Raw genomic sequence first — 22,588 nt, 5'->3', positions numbered from 1 at the left:
TAGTGCGTACTGTTTATATTGTTTGAGCACTACAGTTTCTTAACTTTTCCCGACCTGCGGCGGGGAAATGTCACTGCTCCCCCCGATAGGATGCACATGCTCCCTCGCCAGCTGGCTGGTTTGGAAGTATGGGCATCTACCTGTTGGGCTAACATGTCCAACGCACCAAGTGTTATTACACTTCCTTATTTTCTCTACAAAAAACATGCTTTATCCTCTCTCTCCTCCTCTTTCTTTTCCTCACACCCCTTTTTTCATTTCCTTCCTCATTTTCCACTAGGTCGGGTGGGCCACATGATCCTCAAACATCTACCCTATAGTACTTCTCCCTACCCACATAAATGGCCCCTCTGAACATACTCTCCCTTAATGTTAAGGGACTCAACTCCCCAAACAAAAGGGTTAAGGCCTTTCGTACCTTCGCACACCTGAAGGCCAGCATAGTGGCCCTACAGGAAACACACTTTTCAACCTAAGCAACTCCTAAATACTTCAGTTCTAAATATCCCCAAGTGTTCACCGCCTCGGCTGCCACTAAACAATGTGGCGTCCTCATTGCATTTCACCACACCCTTCCATTCACCCTAACAAAAGAAATTAAAGACCCTGAAGGTCGCTATATTATTTTAGTTGGACGCTTGCAAGACGTGATGTCCACTATAGTCTCCTATTATGCCCCCAATAACAATCCTAACCCCTTCTTCAATCACCTCCTACAAGTAATACGATCACACTGCAAGGGCACCCTTTTTATATGCGGTGATTCCAATCAAGTGCTACATCCGCACCTCGATAAATCTCCTTATGCCCCTGAACAATACTCCCCTTCTATACTATTTTGCAAACTTTTCCAGCAGGCCTCTTTACTAGACACATGGAGAGAATGTAATCCAGCCAAGAAAAACTTTACTTTTTATTCATACCCACACAAATCCTTTTCAAGGATCGATCACATCTTTATACCTGTTGCATCCTCACCAACCCTACTCCACTCAAACATTATTCCAATTACCTGGTCAGACCACTGTGCAGTGATCACAACTGTCTCTACCCTGATCCCTCAGTCTAGAGACCGCACATGGTGTATAAATGTGGCATATTTAACTAACCAATCCTACTGTTTTGATATAGAGCTAGCCCTTAAAGAATACATAAAGCATAATTCCACTCCTGACATCTCACCTGTCCTACTATGGGAGGCGCACAAACCCGTAATTAGAGGGACCTGCATATCTGTATCTACTCACCTCAAAAGAGATAAAAAACTTAGAACCCAGCAATTGGAAGCAGATTTTCACCGCCTCTTCCTCCAATTCCAATCCACTCCAACTGAACCTCATAGAATTTTGTTAGAAAAGACGAAAACAGAGTTGGACCTGCTCTTGGCAGAATCAGCAGACAAAGCCATTCGCAGATCCAACCACACAATTTATACTATAATTTAAGCCAATAAGCCAGACACTTTCCTTGCATTGAGACTACGTCGACCGGAAAGGGTGCACAATCCCATCAGACTCAAACTGGCCAAGGATAATTTCACGAGTAACCCGGTGAAGGCGCTCTCTGAATTCCGCAGAAAGTTAGCTGAATTATATACCCCAACACGTACCTTCTCGGCGACACAAGCTGAGGTATTATTTCAAAACATCACACTTCCGAAAGTGTCAGAGGCCAATAGAGAGTCTATGGAATGCCCCGTCACGTCCGAAGAAGTTCTTATTGCTATAAAGTCTCTTAAACCACACAAAAGACCAGGCCCTGATGGTCTTTCTAGTTCATACTTCAAAAAATTTGCCCCCATCCTAGCCCCCCTTCTCACTAACACCTTTAACGCCCTCCTTAAACAACACTCTTTTGGTCGGGACACGTTGACAGCCATTATCTCTATGATACCCAAGCCTAACACAGACAATTCTCTGTGGTCCAATTACAGGCCCATATCCTTACTCAATCTAGATATAAAGATCCTAGCCAAAATTATGGCGTTACGCCTCAACCCAATTACAGGTGGCCTTATACACAAAGACCAAGTAGGCTTCATTCCAAAACGTCAGGCCAGTGATAATATCCGTCGTGTCATCCTGCTCCAACACCTAGCTCGAACACGCCAAATCCCTATGCATCTTCTCTCTCTTGATATTCGTAAGGCGTTTGACACAGTCTCTTGGCCTTACCTCCGCTATATACTACAAAGATGGGGATTTGGCCCTAACTTTCTACAATGGGTAGACTCTCTTTACAAAATGTAAAAATATATATCAGCGCATGTATGACAAAAGACTGGAAGCAGCTGAACACCAGGGTCAAACGATCAAATCCCTCTAGACAAATAGAAAAAATAGGTGCAGCGCTAAAAACAAACAAACCAAACCAAAAGAGTGTATATAAAATAATCCAGGGATGAGGAAACTGACAATAAGATAATATCCTATAAATGATAGAAAGCACAAAAATGTCCAGATATAGAGTGTCCAGATATGAATCCACCAGGCAAAACGTGATGATCACAGCAAAGGTGTGTGGCTGATAGAAGAACCCTTCACCATAAACCAAATGAGGAAGCTGAGGAAGTCCCCGCCCACTGGGACGCAACGCGTCCAGAACATGACGTCGTGACGCCATCCGCGGCTACTGCGCATGCTCCACCGCTAGCACTCACTCTGCTGTGTAGTTCATGACAGCGTCCTGGCACTTGTGAAGTGCCTGTTATGTAAGTGAATTTTTTATCATTCTTCCAATAAAGTATACCATACGGAGAGCACTATGTCTGTCCCCTTTTTGTTCATATGAATCACGCTGGCCATCTGATAACTGGTTATCTGGAGGAGTCCCTTGCCATTGGACCTTTACCATCACTCTGTTGATCCCTATGGGAACGCTCGTTTGACCTTTCTGAGAAGGGTCCCTGTTACCAGGTGAGAGGCCATTTGGTTTATGGTGAAGGGTTCTTCTATCAGCCACACACCTTTGCTGTGATCATCACGTTTTGCCTGGTGGATTCATATCTGGACACTCTATATCTGGACATTTTTGTGCTTTCTATCATTTATAGGATATTATCTTATTGTCAGACTCTCTTTACAACCAACCACAAGCATATGTTAAATACTCAGGATACCGATCGGACTACTTTCAGATACAACGAGGTACAAGACAAGGGTGCCCCCTCTCCCCTCTAGTGTTCGCATTAGCGATTTAACCACTAGCAGCTCTCCTTAGAGCAAATCCAAATATTAAAGGCTTAGATATAGCCTCTACATCACATAAATTATGCCTATTTGCCGACGATGCACTACTATTTGTCACCTCCCCACGAACCACACTCCCGAATCTAATTTACCTTCTAGACAAATTTGCTCTAATATCAGGATTGGAAGTCAACCAATCCAAATCTAAGGACCTCAACGTGTCCCTACCACACTCAGAACTAGAACATTTACGAGAATTCTTCCCCTTCACGTGGTCTACAACCACAATAGCCTACCTTGGTATCAAGCTAACTAGCGACCCAGCCCACCTATTTCGAGCCAACTACCTCCCTATGTTAAAGCACATAACAACTCTATTAGAATCTTGGCGCCCGATATGTATCTCATGGCTAGGCCGGATTGCGGCTGTAAAGATGTCTATGCTGCCAAAACTACTTTATTTATATAGAGTCCTTCCGATCCCTATTCCCTCATACTACCATCGCATTATTCAGACAAGAGTGTCCAAATATATATGGGGCTCCACTAGACCTAGGGTAGCTAAAGCTATGTTACTTCGTAGTAAACTCAAGGGGGGGTTGGGTCTGCCTAACTTTTTGGGATATTATCAAGCTGCTCAGCTAGCCCAGATAACTCTATACCATGCACAAAATGAAACTCCACTTTGGGTTAGTTTGGAAGCCATAGACCTTCACCCCCTCAAAGTGTTTAACATATTATGGCTGCCCCCCTCAACGCGAGGTCCAATCAGTAATCCCATTACAGGACACTCCCTTAAGTTGTGGGACAAACTCCGAGGTCCATTTAAATTACAATCTGCTCACTCCCCTTTACTCTCGTTCCTAGATCACCCGAAATTTTACCCGGCCCAAACCAATCCAAGATCGTTTCAAATCTGGCTTAGGGCGGGACTATAGCGTATATGCGATTTTGCTTCTGGATCTACCATTAAGACATTTTCTTCGCTACAAAACAATGCTGACATTCCCCGTAACAGAAATTTTTAGATATTTACAGATAGCTCACTTTATCCGTACAACTATAGGCACACACACCTCACTAGATGATCTATCCATTTTTGAAGGAATTTGCAACTCTGACCCTCATGCCCCGGGACTAATTTCCCTCCTATATACTCATCTGACCTCTCCCCCAACCAACCTTCCCTCTTATGCTGTACAGTGGTCCAAAGACCTCTCATTAGATCTTGATGCAGAGGGCTGGTCTGATATCTGGTCCAATACGAAAATATCATCCCACAATGTAATAGCTCAAGAAGCGAATTACAAAGTACTCATGAGATGGTACTTGGTTCCTGCCAGGATCTCCAAATTTCTCCCAAACTATCCTGCTACCTGTTTCCGTGGCTGTAATGAACGGGGTACCCATATACATATATGGTGGACGTGCTCAATAGTACAGGAATTTTGGGCTGCAATATTCCGTATGGCTTCCACCTTATTTCAACATCCCATTGATCCTGATCCGGCTGTTGCATTGTTGAATCTTACCCCCTCGGATTTCACCAGATCCCAGACCCGCCTTCTCCTTCAGGTCATGACAGCAGCCAAACAGACGATAGTCAGGGCCTGGAAAACCCCAAAACTCGCTCTAGCCGAAGTCAAAATTAGGGTCACTCAAGCTATGATCCACAGTAAAATAGAAGCAACAATCCTTGATGGAATTCCCCAACACCTTAAAATCTGGAATTCTTGGGCTGAACACTTCTTACCCCCGGACTTCGATAAACAACTTCTAAAACCCTAATCTGGTCACAACAACATTAGACAGACTTAATGGTGCTTCTTTGGTTTGTGCGACCCCCCCGACCATCCCTCCCCTTTCCACTCCTTACTTCTAGTCTCTTTCTAACTATTCTATTCCTACCACTATCCTCACTCTACCTTTTCTACTTAATGTTTCTGCTCCGGATACATCACTGGTAATGTTTTCTACAATTTACAAAACGATTGCCAGATTCTGACTATGCACATGCTCGCAGATTCACCTTTCGAGCAAACAAATAAAACTTTAATTTTTGTTTTTGTTTTAATTTCTCTCTAGTTATAAATCAAAACAGATATATTACATCCACAAATATCTCTGCGAGGAATATCCTCTGGACATTTTATTTTTGATATGTTCTTGTTGCCTATTGTAATGCATATGTCGCAGAAAAGAAACCTGTATAATTCTTATTGCTACATGTCCCACAAATATTGCCTGTTGATTTTCATGTCTGCTTTTCAATAAAAAACTTTGAACAAGAAAGATGCCACATCAGCAGTTGCCATAATTAAATCCCCTTGACAGGAGACAGAAGATAACAAATTAATCACATCTTTCGTATCTTTAAAGTAAGATGGCATATTCCGAACTGATGGCTGGAGAAAAAAATTGATGTATTTGCCTATTCTGGAAGTGATAGAATCTATCCCACTGATTATGGGACATCCAGCGGGATGTAGGGGGTCTACATAAGTCATGGGGGGTCTACATAAGTCATGGCTGAGGTCAGTTCCAAAAAGCCAATTCCTGCATTTACACAGGAATTGTACTGACACTGACACTTTTAAAACCCAAGCTACTATCTTAAAAAAGAGATTTCTTGAAAAGGGGTATGATTGTGCAGAAGTTGACAAAGACCTAAATAATGATCTTGTTGTTGATCGTTCTTTGCTGTTAGGTGAAAAACCTCAATGAGAAAAAGACCAGAATTTTAAATGATCTTTTCTCACAACATTCTCAACCCAACACAAACAAATTAAAAATATCTTTGAGCGACATTGGGACATCCTAAGGAACGACAAAATCTTTGCCCCACTGCTACCCAACAGATCTACAGAGGGGTACCATCCCTTAAAAGTAAATTGGCACCTACTATTGCTAATCCTCCAAGTAGACCTTCTTTCTTCCACAATTGGACGGGATTCCATTCGTGTAGGAAATGTATGGTTTGCCAATATAATACCTGTGGTAGAAGGGCCAACAAGGAATTTCGATCGGTTGTGACTAATCGAGTTTACCAAATCAGACAGTTCTGCACCTGTGCAACTACTAACGTTGTATACTTGCTGACTTGTCCATGCGGTAAACAATATGTTGGCCGAACTACAAGATCTTTTACCATTAGGGTGACCAAACACATTAATTTAATCAAGTCCGGTAGTAGCAAACATACAATACCTCGGCATTACAGACAGTTCCATGATCGAAACCCGACTGGTACTCAATTTTTGATCAATGACCGATATATTGCCCCATGGAGGGGAGGAGCCAATAGAACAGGAGTTTCCAGATTAGAAATGTTCTGAATTTATGAGTTACAGTCCCACCACCCACAAGGAATGAATGTGGAGTGGGACATTAACTTGTTTATTAACCAGTCCTAAATAGGAACAATTTTTTATACATTTCTATACATTTTTTTCATACATTTTTTCATATATTTTTTAAATAAATTTTTATACTTTTTTGTAATAAATTTTTGCCAATATTTTCATTTATTATTTATTAATTTTCACGTTCACATTGCATTCATACATACTGTTAACGTTCTAAATGTATATTTATGAATTATTAACCAAGATATGAGGTTGGTTAAATAATTATGACCAGAAGTGAAAGCTTTAATATAATAACATTTATTAAAGTAGCGTTAAAAGTCTACCTAATACACAGACAATATCTATAGTCTTAAGGGAGAAAATATTAGGTTATAGTACAAGAAGACAAAGTATATTCATCACAATACAAATGGTAAACAAACAAACATGACAAGCAGGTATACCTTTAAGTGCTGGGAGATGCTCTGATAATTACCTATATTAATGTTCCTGGGCCCAGGTCAGTTTTAATCTCTCTACCACTCTCTTTGGGATTCCTTCTTATAGGCCCATCTCTCATTGAATTGAATAGGGCCACTCTGATTGGGGTATTCTGTTAGCCCTTTACTCCCACCAGGCGTATCTCCTAATTTGGGCAACTTCCTCTTGTTGGGGTAACGAGCTAGTGATAAGTTGTTTGAAGAGGAATTAAGGTGAAGGTCATCACCTTCTCTTGAAAGGGGCACCTAACTTATGCATGACATTAGCCAGGGCAAAACCTCCTTTCCTGAACAGATGAAAGAAATATTCTCATCCTCTCCAACACCCCTTTGAAATGGACAAATGGTTGATTAGCACGGAGGAATACAAAGGCCTTTATTGAGCTAATGAATTTGGCCCTGTAACAACTACACTTCAGATGGTATCTCTTCCTGGCCCTTTGAATATTAAATATAGGTAAACAGCCGATTGTCTCCACAGCACATCCTTCTAACATACTACAAGTAGCTGTTAAATGCATTAGCTCTTCTCAGGCAAATCCTGTCACATATTTACATCTAGCTAAATTAACCCTTTACTGAAAAACAATATCACATACTATTATTTCTTATCCAAAACTATATATATATATCTATAATCAAATATTCCCAGTTGCTACTGGAGATTCCACATAAACTCATAAGGCAACAGTACTTAGTGTGTTCTTAATTAGAATCGCTATTATTCTTTGGGGATGTGAATTTTATTTTACATATTTGTATTTTTAAATGTAACTGTTGACCCCATCTGGAATTTACATATAATCCTTTATTCCAAATATCCAATGGACCTTTTTGGCATTTATTCATTTGATACCATATAGTTCTGTTTACAAACTTTTTATAATGTTGATAATCCTATTAAGATTACGGAATTTTATTCCGTTTGAGTTGGCCGAGCCGGAGCTATTCTAATCTTATCCATGTCGAGGCTTGGTTTGGCATTCCTGATTTGCATGCCGTGACGTTTGTGACACGATGACGCCGGGAATGGCCATCATCACATGGCTGTCTCCATGGTGATGATTGATCTGAGCTTCTGACGGTCACATGGTGACGTTTTCCGCGTGGTGAAGTCAGAACTCTCTCTCACAACGAGGTTTGGCTTCGCCTCGTCGGCCGGCTCACCTCATATAGGATAATATGGGTTTATTTTGGTGTCTTATTTACAGATACCAAGTTTTTAATCTATGTACAACATTGGTTAATAAAGTTAATACAATATTTGAACTGTTAATACTTTATTTTACACCGACACTTGCGGCCTAATGACCGGAAGTGATGTAATCAGACATTCACTTGCGGTGCTATGGAATTTCCACATGGGGTCACTAGGACTTTAAAAGCGGTGGTGTTTGTGGGGTCCACACCCAAGATGATGGCTTTTTAGCGAAAACGTGTTGGGTGGACCCACTTTCATTCACCGCTCCTGTTTTTGTACCATATGAAGCCTGTGATGATCTTTTAACATTCTCTGGATTATTACTTTTAAATGGATGTCCAATAGCGGTCGTGGTCAGCTGTTGATCTGTTCCTAGGATTCGTTGTACCTGCCCAGCCAGGCGTACCCTTCAAGCCAGTTGATCAAAAGCTTTTATGACTTGGGTAGTATAAGCCTCTCCAAGTCATCGACACCTGGTAAGCCTCCCTTTGTTCATTGGTGGTGGCTCTTTCACTATATTGTTTTTGATCATTCCTCCACCAATGGACCTTGTTACTTATAATATATTTATCAGCTACACTCTGGACTTTACCTCTCAAGATGTTTAGTGTTTGATCACTGGATTTGTCCTTTTTTTTGGCACTATATTTACACTTACTTTTTTTTTCACTGTGGTATTCTTTTCACGTTTTATTATTTTATTGAAAACGTAATATTGTGGTTATATACAACACGTTTTCTTTTTGCACATATTTCAGATATAGTATATATTTGTATTTCTGGCCTATTGAGATAACTTTAGCACTATTGACATTTGATGTTACAAATACAATATTTATGTACATACCTCAGATATAGTATATATTTGTATTTCTAGCTTTTTGAGACAATTTTTTGCACTTGATGTTACCAACACTTCAATGGTTATATGTAACAAATTACTCACAAGGTTTTTTTAGCGCTACACTTTTTACATTTTAATACTCATTGCTTTTGGTCTATAGCTGTGTTGGCTGCTATTTTTACCTTCAATTTACACAGCGCTGTTTATCTTTTTTCCTTTAATATAAAGATGTAATCTTTCATACCTGAATTGGAAGATAAAACCTATTTTCTTCCAAACACATACCTGAAGTCTATATTTTAAAACTGAAAATATTTGGAAAAATTGGGCATATGCGGAAATATGTTTTTTTTTTGAGGCAATATGGAGTTTTGGTTTTACAGTGTTTTTTTTTTTTTGGGGGGGGGGGGGTGGGGGGGGGGGTTGCCAATGTTATAACATTTAATTTAACTTTTAGGAAAAAAAAATCTCACAAATGAAACTGGTATGCCACTGACCAATTTTTATGAAGCTGAGACTTTAGCTTTAATTTTTTTAACTTTCCTATAGCTTTTGGATCTGTTGTAGATGATGCTTTTGTCAGTACATGTAGGCATAATACCACATTGTTAAAAGAAAAAAAAAAAGGTGTTGCAGTCAAAACTACGCAAAAATCCTTCTTTTTAAGTTAAAATTAATCTGATTAGGGTGGTGCTACATTTAAGCCAAGTTAAAAGTAAAAGTTAAAAAAATCAATTATTTTATGTTTAAAGGAATCTCCCAATGTAGTTTGAAGAATTTTTGTGTTTCTTTGTTTCATGTCACTCTCATAGTTGCATTAGAAGGACCCCATTACTGCTGTATGGTATTTGTTTTTCCTTTGTTAAATTGCAGGGTCCACCTCCCCCATACAACCTTGATAACAGCATGCCTATTAGCCTTTAACTACTTCCTGCCCGCCCTATAGCCGAAAGAAGGCTACAGCATGGGCTTAATTTGCTGGGAGGGCATCCATGGATGTCCTCCCAGCTGATCACAGATCGGGATAGAGAACCAATCACAACGGCCCTTTACCACATGATCAGCTGTGTCCAATGGCAGCTGATCACAGGATGTAAACAAAAGCCAGTTATCAGCTTTTCTTTCCTCACGGACAGCATGAGGAGAGGAGAAGGAAGCCGATAACCGGCTTGTGTTAAAGGGACATTGGCAATGATAATCAGGGCACTCAATCAGTGCCCACCTGGGCTGCCAATCAGTGCCCATTAGTGCCCACCTATCAGTGCCCATCTGTGCCGCCTCATCAGTGCCCATCAATAAAGGAGAAAAATTGCCTGTTTGCAAAATTGTATAACAAACTATGAAAAATGTTTTGTTTTGTTTTTTTCCAAATTTTTGGTCTTTTTTTTGTTTGTGTTGCAAAAAATAAAAACCCCAGTAGTGATTAAATACCACCAAAAGAAAGCTCTATTTGTGTGAAAAAAAATTATAAGAATCTCAAATGGGTACAGTGTTGCACGACAGTGCAATTGTCATTCAAAGTGTGAGAGCGCTGAAAGCTGAAAATTGGCCTGGGCAGGAAGGGGGTGAAAGTGTCCAGTAGGCAAGTGGTTAAAATGGCCAAAGTTTAAGATTCCCCTCCACATACACTTTAATGGGGTTCACAGATTTCAACTAGGATTCATTGACCCCCCTCCACCAACTGAATCTGGGAAGATTTGTTCATCCTGACTGTCTAGAATAGATCATATGTGGATTACTCTTTGTTGATGTAATGTTTATATAAGCAAACATGTCATTGGTCTCATTTTACAGAGAGCAGCAATGCTGAGAGCATGGTTAATCTTTTTTTATATATATATATCTATGGAGTTTTTAGATTTTCAGTTTTTTCACCCATAATCACCTATCAGCTGTGAACAAAAGGGACTGGGCAAAATTTTCCAGATCGCCTCTTTAAGGTAATTTAAAGTGGATGTAAACCTGATTCATGAAATTTGACCTAAGCACATATATCTGTAGTGTTTTCTTACTGTATCTCTCTCCAAAGCCCTACGTCCTGTGTCTTTCTGATGCTCCGTTCTTCTGTTATTAGTATGATAACTTCGGACAAGTTCTCTGTCAACTGTGATAAAACCAACCCTGAAATTTGTGTCGGGGTGAGTGCTATAAATAGATTAGCAGAGAGCTTGTCTTGTCACAGCACAGCTCTGCACATTCCTTCGTTCCTCTGCCTATGTGGAGGGGGGGAGGGGGTGGTGCCTTTTCTCCAATCAGCTGTCACACAGTGTATACCCAGACTTCACACTCTAACACGATGTGCACATTATAAAAAATGTAGTAAGCTGAGGACAGGAGATATACATGTAAGACTTTTGTAGGGAGATTTGTTTCCTCTCTGTGTATCATATGAGGCTGTTCACTTCACTGGGTGTATGGAGGGTTTACACCCACTTTAAACTATACAGTGTCCGTTTTTGTGATTTTTACATTGCAAGCTTGCGTAGTTGAGCTCATTCTGATGTTATTCAATTATTAAATGATATCATTTTAATAGCTACTTTGGCATTACTGTGGCAGTAATGCCGCGTACACATGAGCGGACTTTACGGCAGACTTTGCCCGGCGGACTGGATTTCGTCAGACAATTCGATCGCGTGTGGGCTCCAGCGGACTTTGTTTTCTCAAAAGTTGGACGGACTTAGATTTGAAACATGTTTTAAATTAATCCGTCGAAATCGAGTCCGGTCGAAAAGTCCTCTCGTCTGTATGCTAGTTCGACGGACAAAAAGCCACGCTAGGGCAGCTATTGGCTTCTGGCTGTGAACTTCCTTGTTTTAGTCCGGTCGCACGTCATCACGTACGAATTCGACGGACTTTGGTGGATAGTGTGTAGGCAAGTCCGTTCATTCAGAAAGTCCATCGTAAAGTACGTCGAAAAGTCCGCCGGGCAAAGTCTGCCGTAAAGTCCGACCGTGTGTACGCGGCATTACTCTGTACAGCATTACAGGAGATGGTGGAGCTGCAGCATATAACTCAAGAATAATAAAAAATAGAGGAATATACAGTCCTTTGTATAATGCATAGAGCTTCCAGGATTGTGTGTGTAAGCAATATTGTAATAAAAAAAGAAATTCACACTTTATTTTTTTCCTGTTTTAAGGACTCCAGCCCATCGTGGTCATCACTTGGGAGCTCCACAGAAATCTGCCAGATGTGAAGGACAAATTCAGGCTGATGGGGGTACGGAATTTTTTTTCACTGGAGAATTACACTGATGAGGATCAGCTGAAAACTCGTCTTAAACACGAGACCATCCTGAAGTGTCTTTATGAGATCATTAAAGATGTGGAGTTCCAAATGGGAGTGAAAAGAGATCCTATTGCTGAGAAGATCGACAGAAAAAAAATTTTACTCCAATTTATTCATGATAGAGAACAAGAGAAAGCAGTGATGGAAGCTGAACGTAGAGCAAGGGCAAGGGAATCTGTAAAAGAGGAAAGTCCATGTATTATACAGTAGACTCGTCAAGCCTGATTTAAGCCCAACCTGAAAAAGCTAACTTTTTGTAATTAAAGTGGTTGCAAAAACTAAAGGTTTTACCTCAATGCATTCTCTGTATTAAAGCGTTACTAAACCCAGTAATATGAAAATAGTTCACACCCCCCCCCCCCCCACAGTGCCCACAGCTTATACATCTTCTTTTTACATTAACATCCTGCCACTATATACCTTTTTGGATGATCTGTATACCACGGTTACATCATAAACTGCACAATTTCTCCAGTTCTGAGAGATCAGGAAGGAGGAGATTTCCTCTTCAGCCTGTATATACGCTCACATGTGTGATGTCATTATCATGTGACCTGGCTATCTCTGAGAACAAGAAACTGTTTTCCTGCAGCATGAAAGACACAACTGAGCATGTGCAGGTCGGCTACTCTGCCTGTGTTAGCTGGCTTTCCCCAGATAGACAGTGCAGGAGGGGGAGGATCTGCACATACAGGATCAAACAGCCTTTTTACACAATGCTGATTAACCCCTTAAGTTCCACAGTGAGTATAAGAAGCATGCTATTCTGCATATACAGACAGATTTTACTGTTGTGGGTTTAGTAACACTTTAAGGTAATAAACCTTGTACGTGCAGCCCCTCCCCCCCCCCAAAAAAAAAATACTTACCCGAGCTGATCTCAATCCACTTTGAATGAGATCAGAAGCTTTCTCCTCTCTCTTTACCCTTACTGGACCTCATGAAAGCAGTGGGAGGAATTGGCTCATGCTTCTGTCAATCAAATCTAGTGATGAGGGTGTAGGGGGCAGGGCTGAGCCTCACTGTGTGTGTCAATAGATGCACACAGTGTGGCTCTGGATGGACCCCACATGAGTGTCCCCATAGCAAGTGACTTGCTATGGGGACACTAAGAAGGCAGGAGCACTGGCAGAGGCCCGAGAGGAGGAGGCTGCTTTGTGCAAAACCATTGCATAGAGCAGGTAAGCCTAACATGTTTATTATTTAAAAAAAACCCTTTACAACCATTTAAAAAACAGTACCCCTAAAAAAAAGCAGCTCCCAGGTTACAATACACACCTTCAATCCAGAGCTGTCCCACACAGGATCGCTTCTTCTCCACAGGAGGGCCTCAGTCATCCAGTTTGAAGGACTGCCAGCATCACAAAACCTGTCTGAAAAAAAGACAGTGAATGCAGGATGTCATGGCCCCAACTTCTAAAGAGGGCATCACCATAGGGCCCTTCTTTCACCATTTAAAAGAGAAGTATGGGGATTTTTTTTATTTAGATTCATACTTACCTTGGTGTATGCAGCATCGGTCCAATGCTGCATCTGTCCCCCGCCAGCTCTAAGGCTGAGAACTGAGCGATCAAACACCACAGATCACTCGGTTCTCAGAGCTCCCTGAGCAGGGAGCTGGGGAAAGTCAGTCACCACTGTCTGCTCTGCTCCCCACATTTACTGAAGTACTGGGCTGTGGAGGGGCAGAAGCAGCCAGCTCAGGCTCTCAGCGGCGCTGTTCCAGTCCAGGCATGTGGATGGATCTGTGACATAAGCTGACATATATCGTATATACTCGAGTATAAGTCAAATTTTTCAGCCCTTATTTTTGGGTTGAAAGTGACCCCTCGACTTATACACAAGTCACCGCCGTCTGCCTACATGATCAGCGTTTCATGCAGGCAGACGGCAGCCCGCGTGTGATGATACTGTTCGGAGGGTATTCCAGCTTTCAAAAGCCACGCCTCCTGCTCGTCTGTGATAGGCTGAACACTCCATTTCCCAGCGGTCAGTGTACAGCCTATCACGGACATTCTCTCATCCTCGTCCGTGGTATGAGAATGAGAGAATGTCCGTGATAGGCTGACCGCTGACTGCTGAGTGTTCTGCCTATCACAGACGAGGAGGAGGCGCGGCTTTTGAACAGTGGAATGGCCACCGAACTGATTATCAGACGCTGATCGGAGGATGGAGATCGCCACAGGGAGGTTGCACAGGACACATACACATGTACAGGACACAGGACACATGTACAGGACACAGGGACACATACACATGTACAGGACACAGGGACACATACACATGTACAGGACACATGTACAGGACACATGCAGGCTGCACAGGCCACAGGGAGGTATACAGCTGCAGATGGGCATTGTTGATCCTCTTTTTCCACTTACAGTAGCTGCTGCATTTCTCACTCTCATCTTATACTCGGGTCAATAAGTTTTTCCCATTTTTTTGTGGTAAATTGGGGACCTCGACTTATACTCGAGTATATACGGTAGTTACATAGTTAGTCAGGTTAAAAAAAGACCATCAAGTTTAAACAAAAAAATAAAATAAATACAATCCCATATACACAATCCTTCACCCACAGTTGATCCAGAAGAAGGCAAAAAAAACCCCAGCAAAGCATGATCTGATTTGCTACAGCAGGGGAAAATGTTAGTACCCAGTTATAATATGTTTATTTAGGAAAGAATCCAGGCCTTTTTAAAGCAATCTACTGAGCTAACCAGAACCACCTCTGGAGGGAGTCTATTCTACATTTTCACATCTCTTACTGTGAAGAAACCTTTCCATATTTGGAGATGAAATCTCTTTTCCTCCAGACGTAAAGAGTGCCCCCGTGTCCTCTGTGATGACCTTAAAGTGAATAACTTAACACCAAGTTCACTATATGGACCCCTTTTATATTTATACATGGTGATCATATCCTCCCTTAATCTCCTCTTCTCAAGAGAGAATAAATTCAGTTGCTCTAATCTTTCCTCATACTCTGTTTCCCCGAAAATAAGACCTAGCGTGATTGTCAGTGATGGCTGCAATTTAAGCCCTACCCCCCAAATAAGCCCTAGTTAAAGTCCTTGTAGGTCTTCTTTTCAGGGTAGGGCTTATTTTCGGGGAAACAGGGTAGGCCTTATTTGGGGGGTAGGGCTTATATTGCAGCCATCACTGACAATCACGCTAGGTCTTATTTTCGGGGAAACAGGGTAGCTGAGCTCCTCCATGCCTCTTATTAGTTTGGTTGCCCTTCTCTGCACTTTCTCCAGTTCCCCGGTATCCATTTTGAGAACTGGAGCCCAAAACTGAACTGCATATTCCATGTGAGGTCTTACTAATGATTTGTACAGGGGAAAAATGATATCTCTCTCTCTGGAGTCCATACCTCTCTTATACAAGAAAGGATTTTGCTCGCTTTGGAAATTGCAGCTTGGTATTGCATGCTATTATTGAGCTTATGATCTTCCAGAACCCCCAGATCCTTCTCCACCACGGATCCCCAAGTTGTACTCCCCCTAGTATGTATGATGCATATTCATAGCCCCCTAAGTGCATAACTTTACAATGATCAACATTAAACCTCATTTGCCACCTAGTTGCCCAATTAGACAGAGCATTGAGGTCAGCTTGTAAGTTGGAAACATCCTGTAAGGACATTATTCCACTGCATAGCTTGGTGTCATCTGCAAAGGCTGAAATGATACTTTTATTCCCAGATCCAATATCATTTATAAATATATTAAAAAGTAAGGGTCCCATCACTAAACCTTGGGGTACACCACTGATAACCTTAGACCATTCAGGATAAGAATCATTAACCACTACTCTCTGAATTCTGTCTTTTAGCCAGTTTTCTATCCATTTACAAATTGATCTTTCCAAGCCTGTAGACTTTACCTTACACATGAGCCGTGTGTGCGGAACTGTGTCAAACGCTTTAGCAAAATCCAGGTATGCCACAGTTAGCTTCAGCCCGCTGTCTGCTCAAAACGGGTCACAGGAGTGCAGAACGAATGAGCTTTGGCTGTACTTCTCCTCTAATGCTTTAGAGACCAGCATTGATGTCCTCAAGGTAATGCCATTCTCTGCATCATTGAGGTCTGAATAGCTCAGAGAAGAGGCTATCTTTATTACCATTGATTTGTATGTGTTTGTTTTTCTTTTTTTTTTCTCCTTTCCCTCAGAGATTTTTTTTTAACATTCTGCTAAAAAATTTGTGAATCAGTACTGCTTGGACCTTGAAGAAGGGGACATACCCCGAAAGCTTGTCCTGAAAAATTGTATGTTAGTGCAAATAAAATAAGTATCACGCACAGTACTTAATTTTCTCTGTCAGAGAAGAGGCAAAGAAGAGTAGAGCCTGTGGCCTCATGTACCAGCCTTTAGACTTTTGGTAAAAGTAAAAAAGGCTAAAAAAATAGCAACCTGAGACCTTAAGTGGGAGAGTGGAGCACTGGAGGGTGCAATTACAAGCCCAGATTTGGGCTATTAATAGACCCAGTGGTTAAGGTTGCCACCTGTCCGGGATTCACCCGGACAGTACGGGTCTTGAATCATGTGCCCAGGTTTTGTACTGCCTGTAACCCGGCACATGATTCAGCCCAGAACAGGAAGAGACCATTCAGGCGGGGGGGGACCATCGGCACACCGTTCACTGTGAGACAGCAGCAGCGGTATTGCTTTTAAATAGGTACACTGTGCCTGCGGTGTGTGCTGGAATCCAAAGCTCCTTTCTGTCTCCCCCCTCCCCCCTCCTCCAGTCTCCTGCACAGTCTCTGGTATCTCTGACTCCACCTCCCCCCTCCAATCACCAGTGCGGAGTGCTGAGAGAATCGGGAGGCGGAACTCACTAAAGCTCCTCACGGGCTGGCCAGAGGAAGAGAGGAGGTGAGCTGATTTTTTTTTCCCTGAGAAAAGTCTCCTAGGAAGCAAAGCTGCAAAGTTTAGGAGTATTTGTAGTGCAGGTGATGCAGTGAGGTGACAGGAGAATCAGAGGAGAGAGTGAGTGTATGGGGGAGGGGGGAGTGTGCGATCACAGCTGACAGATCCCTCCTGAGCAGCACACATGTCTATAAAAACCTCCACCAATCACTCAGACCAGATCATGTGAAAGTAATGTGTGACCATTCATGTAACCTGTATATGTGTGATGAGTTCTGATTGTACAGAGCTTGGATAGGATTATAATATATGAATTGTCATACATTACCTTCACATCATCTGTACAGTACATACAGAGTGCTGGATTATATATATATATATATATATATATATATATATATATATATAACAGATTGTTTTCGTTGAATGGTAAAGTACAGTATGATTTATTGCTGTATATATTAGTAGATGAGTAGAAGAGCTTTTTTAATTATAGACATCACTATCTGACCACTTCTCAGCCCCCAACACCCCCCAACTTATATCACCCCCAGACCACTTTATACATCCAGCTGAGGGACATCATTCCATAGTCACTTTCCTTTCCTTATCTTCCCAACATCCATCCCTGGTCACCCCACAGACACTGCAAGAAATCCCTAACCATTCTGCCCCCATCATCCCCTCCGCACTCCTCTCCTGTACATACTGCCCCCATCATCCCCTCTGCACTCTTCTCCTGTACATACTGCCCCCCATCATCTCCTCCGCACTCCTCTCCTGTACATACTGCCCCCATCATCCCCTCCGTACTCTTCTCCTGTACATACTGCCCCCCATCATCTCCTCCGCACTCCTCTCCTGTACATACTGCCCCCATCATCCCCTCCGCACTCCTCTCCTGTACATACTGCCCCCATAATCCCCTCCGCACTCCTTTCCTGTACATACTGCCTCCATTATCCCCTCCGCACTCCTCTCCTGTACATACTACCCCCATCATTCCCTCCGCACTCCTCTCCTGTACATACTGCCCCCATCATCCCCTCTGCACTCCTCTCCTGTACATACTGCCCCCATCATCTCCTCCGCACTCCTCTCCTGTACATACTGCCCCCATCATCTCTTCCACACTCATCTCCTGTACATACTGTCCCCGTCATCCCCTCCGCACTCCTCTCCTGTACATACTGCCCCCATCATCCCCTCCGCACTCCTCTCCTGTACATACTGCCCCCATCATCCCCTCTGCACTCCTCTCCTGTACATACTGCCCCCATCATCTCTTCCACACTCATCTCCTTTACATACTGCCCCCATCATCCCCTCCGCACTCCTCTCCTGTACATACTGCCCCCATTATACCCTCCACCCTCCTCTCCTGTACATACTGCCCCCATTATACCCTCCACACTCCTCTCCTGTACATACTGCCCCCATCATACCTTCCACACTCCTCTCCTGTACATACTGCCCCCATCATACCTTCCACACTCCTCTCCTGTACATACTGCCCCCATCATACCTTCCACACTCCTCTCCTGTACATACTGCCCCCATCATACCTTCCACACTCCTCTCCTGTACATACTGCCCCTATCATACCTTCCACACTCCTCTCCTGTACATACTGCCCCATCATACCTTCCACACTCCTCTCCTGTACATACTGCCCCCATCATACCTTCCACACTCCTCTCCTGTACATACTGCCCCAATCATACCTTCCACACTCCTCTCCTGTACATACTGCCCCGTCATACCTTCCACACTCCTCTCCTGTACATACTGCCCCATCATACCTTCCACACTCCTCTCCTGCAGAATCAGATGTAAAGGGGAACAAACCCTGTGCATTCAGCTGTAAAGGGGAACGCTGCGGATTCAGATCTAAAGGGAAACTCTGTTGACTCTGATATAAAGGGAGACTCTTGTGATTAATTCCATATGATTATGAATGTTATTTAATCACAAAAATATATGTATAGTGTATACTTCATAACACAATTGCTGTGCATTGCTTTGTACAGAGGTAATGAATTTAATGTACTACAAAAAAAAATTGTATGCACTGCTTAAGCGTTTGGTTTTTGCTTGATGAAAAGGAGGCAACCCTACCAGTGGTGTTCACAAAATCAAAGGATTGTTTTTTTATCATCATTATTAACTTAAAGGCCCAACATGGTCACACAGAATGCAAAATAGGAGAATAATGGAGTCCACACACATACAACTATAAAAGACTAATGCCGCGTACACACGAGCGGACTTTACGGCAGACTTTGCCCGGCGGACTTTTCAACGTACCTTACGACGGACTTTCCGAATGAACGGACTTGCCTACACACAATCCACCAAAGTCTGTCGAATTTGTACATGATGACGTATGACCGGACTAAAACAAGGAAGTTCATAGCCAGTAGCCAATAGCTGCCCTAGCGTGGCTTTTTGTCAGTCGAACTAGCATACAGACGAGCGGACTTTTCGACCGGACTCGATTTAGACGGATTAATTTAAAACATGTTTCAAATCTAAGTCCGTCCAACTTTTGAGAAAACAAAGTCCGCTGGAGCCCACACACAATCGAATTGTCTGACAAAATCCTATCCGCCGGGCAAAGTCTGCCGTAAAGTCCGCTCGTGTGTACGCGGCATTAGGGTCTGCTATGATGTGTAACGGCAAAATCACCTTATATTATCTAGCTGAACTATCTAGTCAACATTATTATTTAATAATTTTAATGGAAATCTTTAGTGCTTTATTGATTTACATATTTTTTACAAATGTGTGTTAAAGAGATCAATTTAGTGTCAATAATGCTATCAATGTGTGTTAACGTTTATGGCCCCTTTCACACTGATAAAAACAGGGAAATACACAAGAGAAAAGCGCCTTTGAGTGCAAGTATTTAATAAGAGCACATAACAAGCAATCCACACTTACATTGAAGTAACGGATAACAAGTCACGGGGGGGGGGGGAAGCTCCTGGGTTAGTACATAGTAGCCATAGTAGCCATAGCTACATAGTAGCCATAGCGTGGGTTGGCAATCCAGGGGTCAGATTGAGGCAGCCGCGGTTGCTCGCGTGGGAACCAGCCAGCTGAACTCGCCGAAGGACAAAACAGCTGAGAAGCCGCTCGCTGGCCTGTGACGTCACCGGAGTGTAGGAGATCCACTAAAGTGCAACTTTGGCTTCCTCAGGGAAAGATGATTATACCTGTACACTTCTGTAAATTACTTCTGTAAAGTGTATAATCAACTTTCCCTGAGGAAGCCAAAGTTGGCGAAACATGTAGGAATTAATTACCTGTCAAAAACCTGCCTGTTTACACACTGTCCGGTTTTCGCTGCATTCCATACGTGTCTGTACAGATCTGCATGGATTTTACATGTATTGCACCCTTGTACTTTATACATTTTTCTACTTTGTATACCAATAAAATTATATATTTTTTAATACATTTTGTGTAATAAATCCTTAACTTCCTTGGCACCACTATAATCCCCTTCTCTAGCCCCAATTGCTGCTCTTTACTGATTATTGGGATGAGGTGCCGTATTCTATTGAGAACTCTCCAGCCATACTTCTTTTTTTCGTATCTTTAGGATGTGGTAGAATGGAAAATTCACAGCTGACAAATCTGCAGAATTTGTGTGATGCAATCATCTCAACATGGAGCAGAATGTCTAAGGACTATTGATCAATAAGGAGACGGAAGCGATGTGTCACATTGACTTCTCTATCCCCCTCCCACTTGCAAGCACAAAGACATTCGCACACACACCCCTCCCTACCCTCTGTATGCTACCCTCTTATCCCCCTTCCGTTTACTCTTCAGTTGCTTTCACATAGTCCCTGAACCTTATCTAGTTATGCCTATACCTAAATCTCATCTTCACTGATAAAGCAGTTATAATTAAGTATTCCCACATCCTACATGGATCAACAGGATAATCTACTGAAAAAGCTCTGGCCAGGCAGGGCTGGTGCAAGGATTTTTGACACCCTAGACGAAATCTCATTTTGACGCCCCCCTTTGGCTCCACCCCTGACTCCGCGCCCTTTGCCCTGGCCATGTATACACCATGCCCATCAAATGCAGCCCACCAGCGCCTATCAAATTCAGCCTCACCAGCGCCCATCAATGCAGCCTCACCAGCGCCCATCAATGCAGCCTCACCAGTGCTGATCAAATGCAGCCTCACCAGCACCCATCAAATGCAGCCTCACAAGCGCCCATCAAATGCAGCCTACCAGCGACCAGCAATGCAGCCTCACCAGCGCCTATCAAATGCAGCCTACCAGCACCCATCAATGCAGCCTACCATAAATTAATGTTTGCTTGCTTCCATTAATTTGAGAGTTGGGACACAGACACAGCCGTTGCATCTCTGACACTGTGTGAATGGAGCGATGGCTGCCTGCTAATGCTGAGACTTAGGTGCTTGCTAATGCTGAGACTGTAGGAAAACCAGTGGCCGGGCACCCTAAGTAGCAATGCGCCCTAGGCGGCTGCCTAGTTTGCCTAGTGGTAGCACTGGCCCTGTGGCAAGGTCCCTGACCAGTGTTTCTACTATTCGTAATCTTAGCCTCCTACCTAATGTTCACCAGGTTTTGCTCAGAATGTTTATTCTTTCCTTGTTCCCACATTTTTATGCTGACTATTGTGAGGTTTCAGGTAGCTTCTAGTTACTCGTCCTAAGTTTTGTTCTTATGTACCATTGTGTATGTGACTCTTCAAACCTTGCTGTATTGTTTTATTTCTTTGTAAAACCCAATAAAATTCTTGGAAAAGAAAGAATGTTTAAGGGATGTTTAAGAACACCTTTGGGATGAATTTGAGATTTGATTTTGAGCCAAGCCTTCTCATCCAACATCATTGCCTGACCTCACAAATGTGCTTCTGGAAGAATGGTCAAACATTCCCATAGACACACTCCTAAACCTTGTGGACAGCCTTCCCAGAAGAGATATTATAGCTGCAAAGGGTGGGCCAACTCAATATTGAACCCTACGAACTAAAGCCTCGTACTCACACTTAGATTTTGGGACGACCGAACATCCGTTTTTTGTGGCATGCTAGTCTCACGTCAAAAGTGAAAAGGTTACTCACCATCCGAAAATTTTCGGACGTCAGAATACAACGTCAGAAGTGACGTAAAGTGTTGAATAGTTTTGTATGTAATTTTTGCTTCTGAGCATGCATAGTCTTGCTCTTACGATTTTTTTTTGTATGAAATCCATACTAATGAAACAAAAATTTTAAAGTCTGCACATCCAGCTTTTGTCAGACGAAGAATGGGGAATCGGCCGTCGAAAGCACCGTAATAACGATCCGAAAATCGG

The sequence above is a fragment of the Aquarana catesbeiana genome, linkage group LG06 (assembly GCF_042186555.1).
Source record: "Aquarana catesbeiana isolate 2022-GZ linkage group LG06, ASM4218655v1, whole genome shotgun sequence".
NCBI lineage: Eukaryota > Metazoa > Chordata > Amphibia > Anura > Ranidae > Aquarana > Aquarana catesbeiana.
This window is presented reverse-complemented; position numbering follows the sequence as displayed.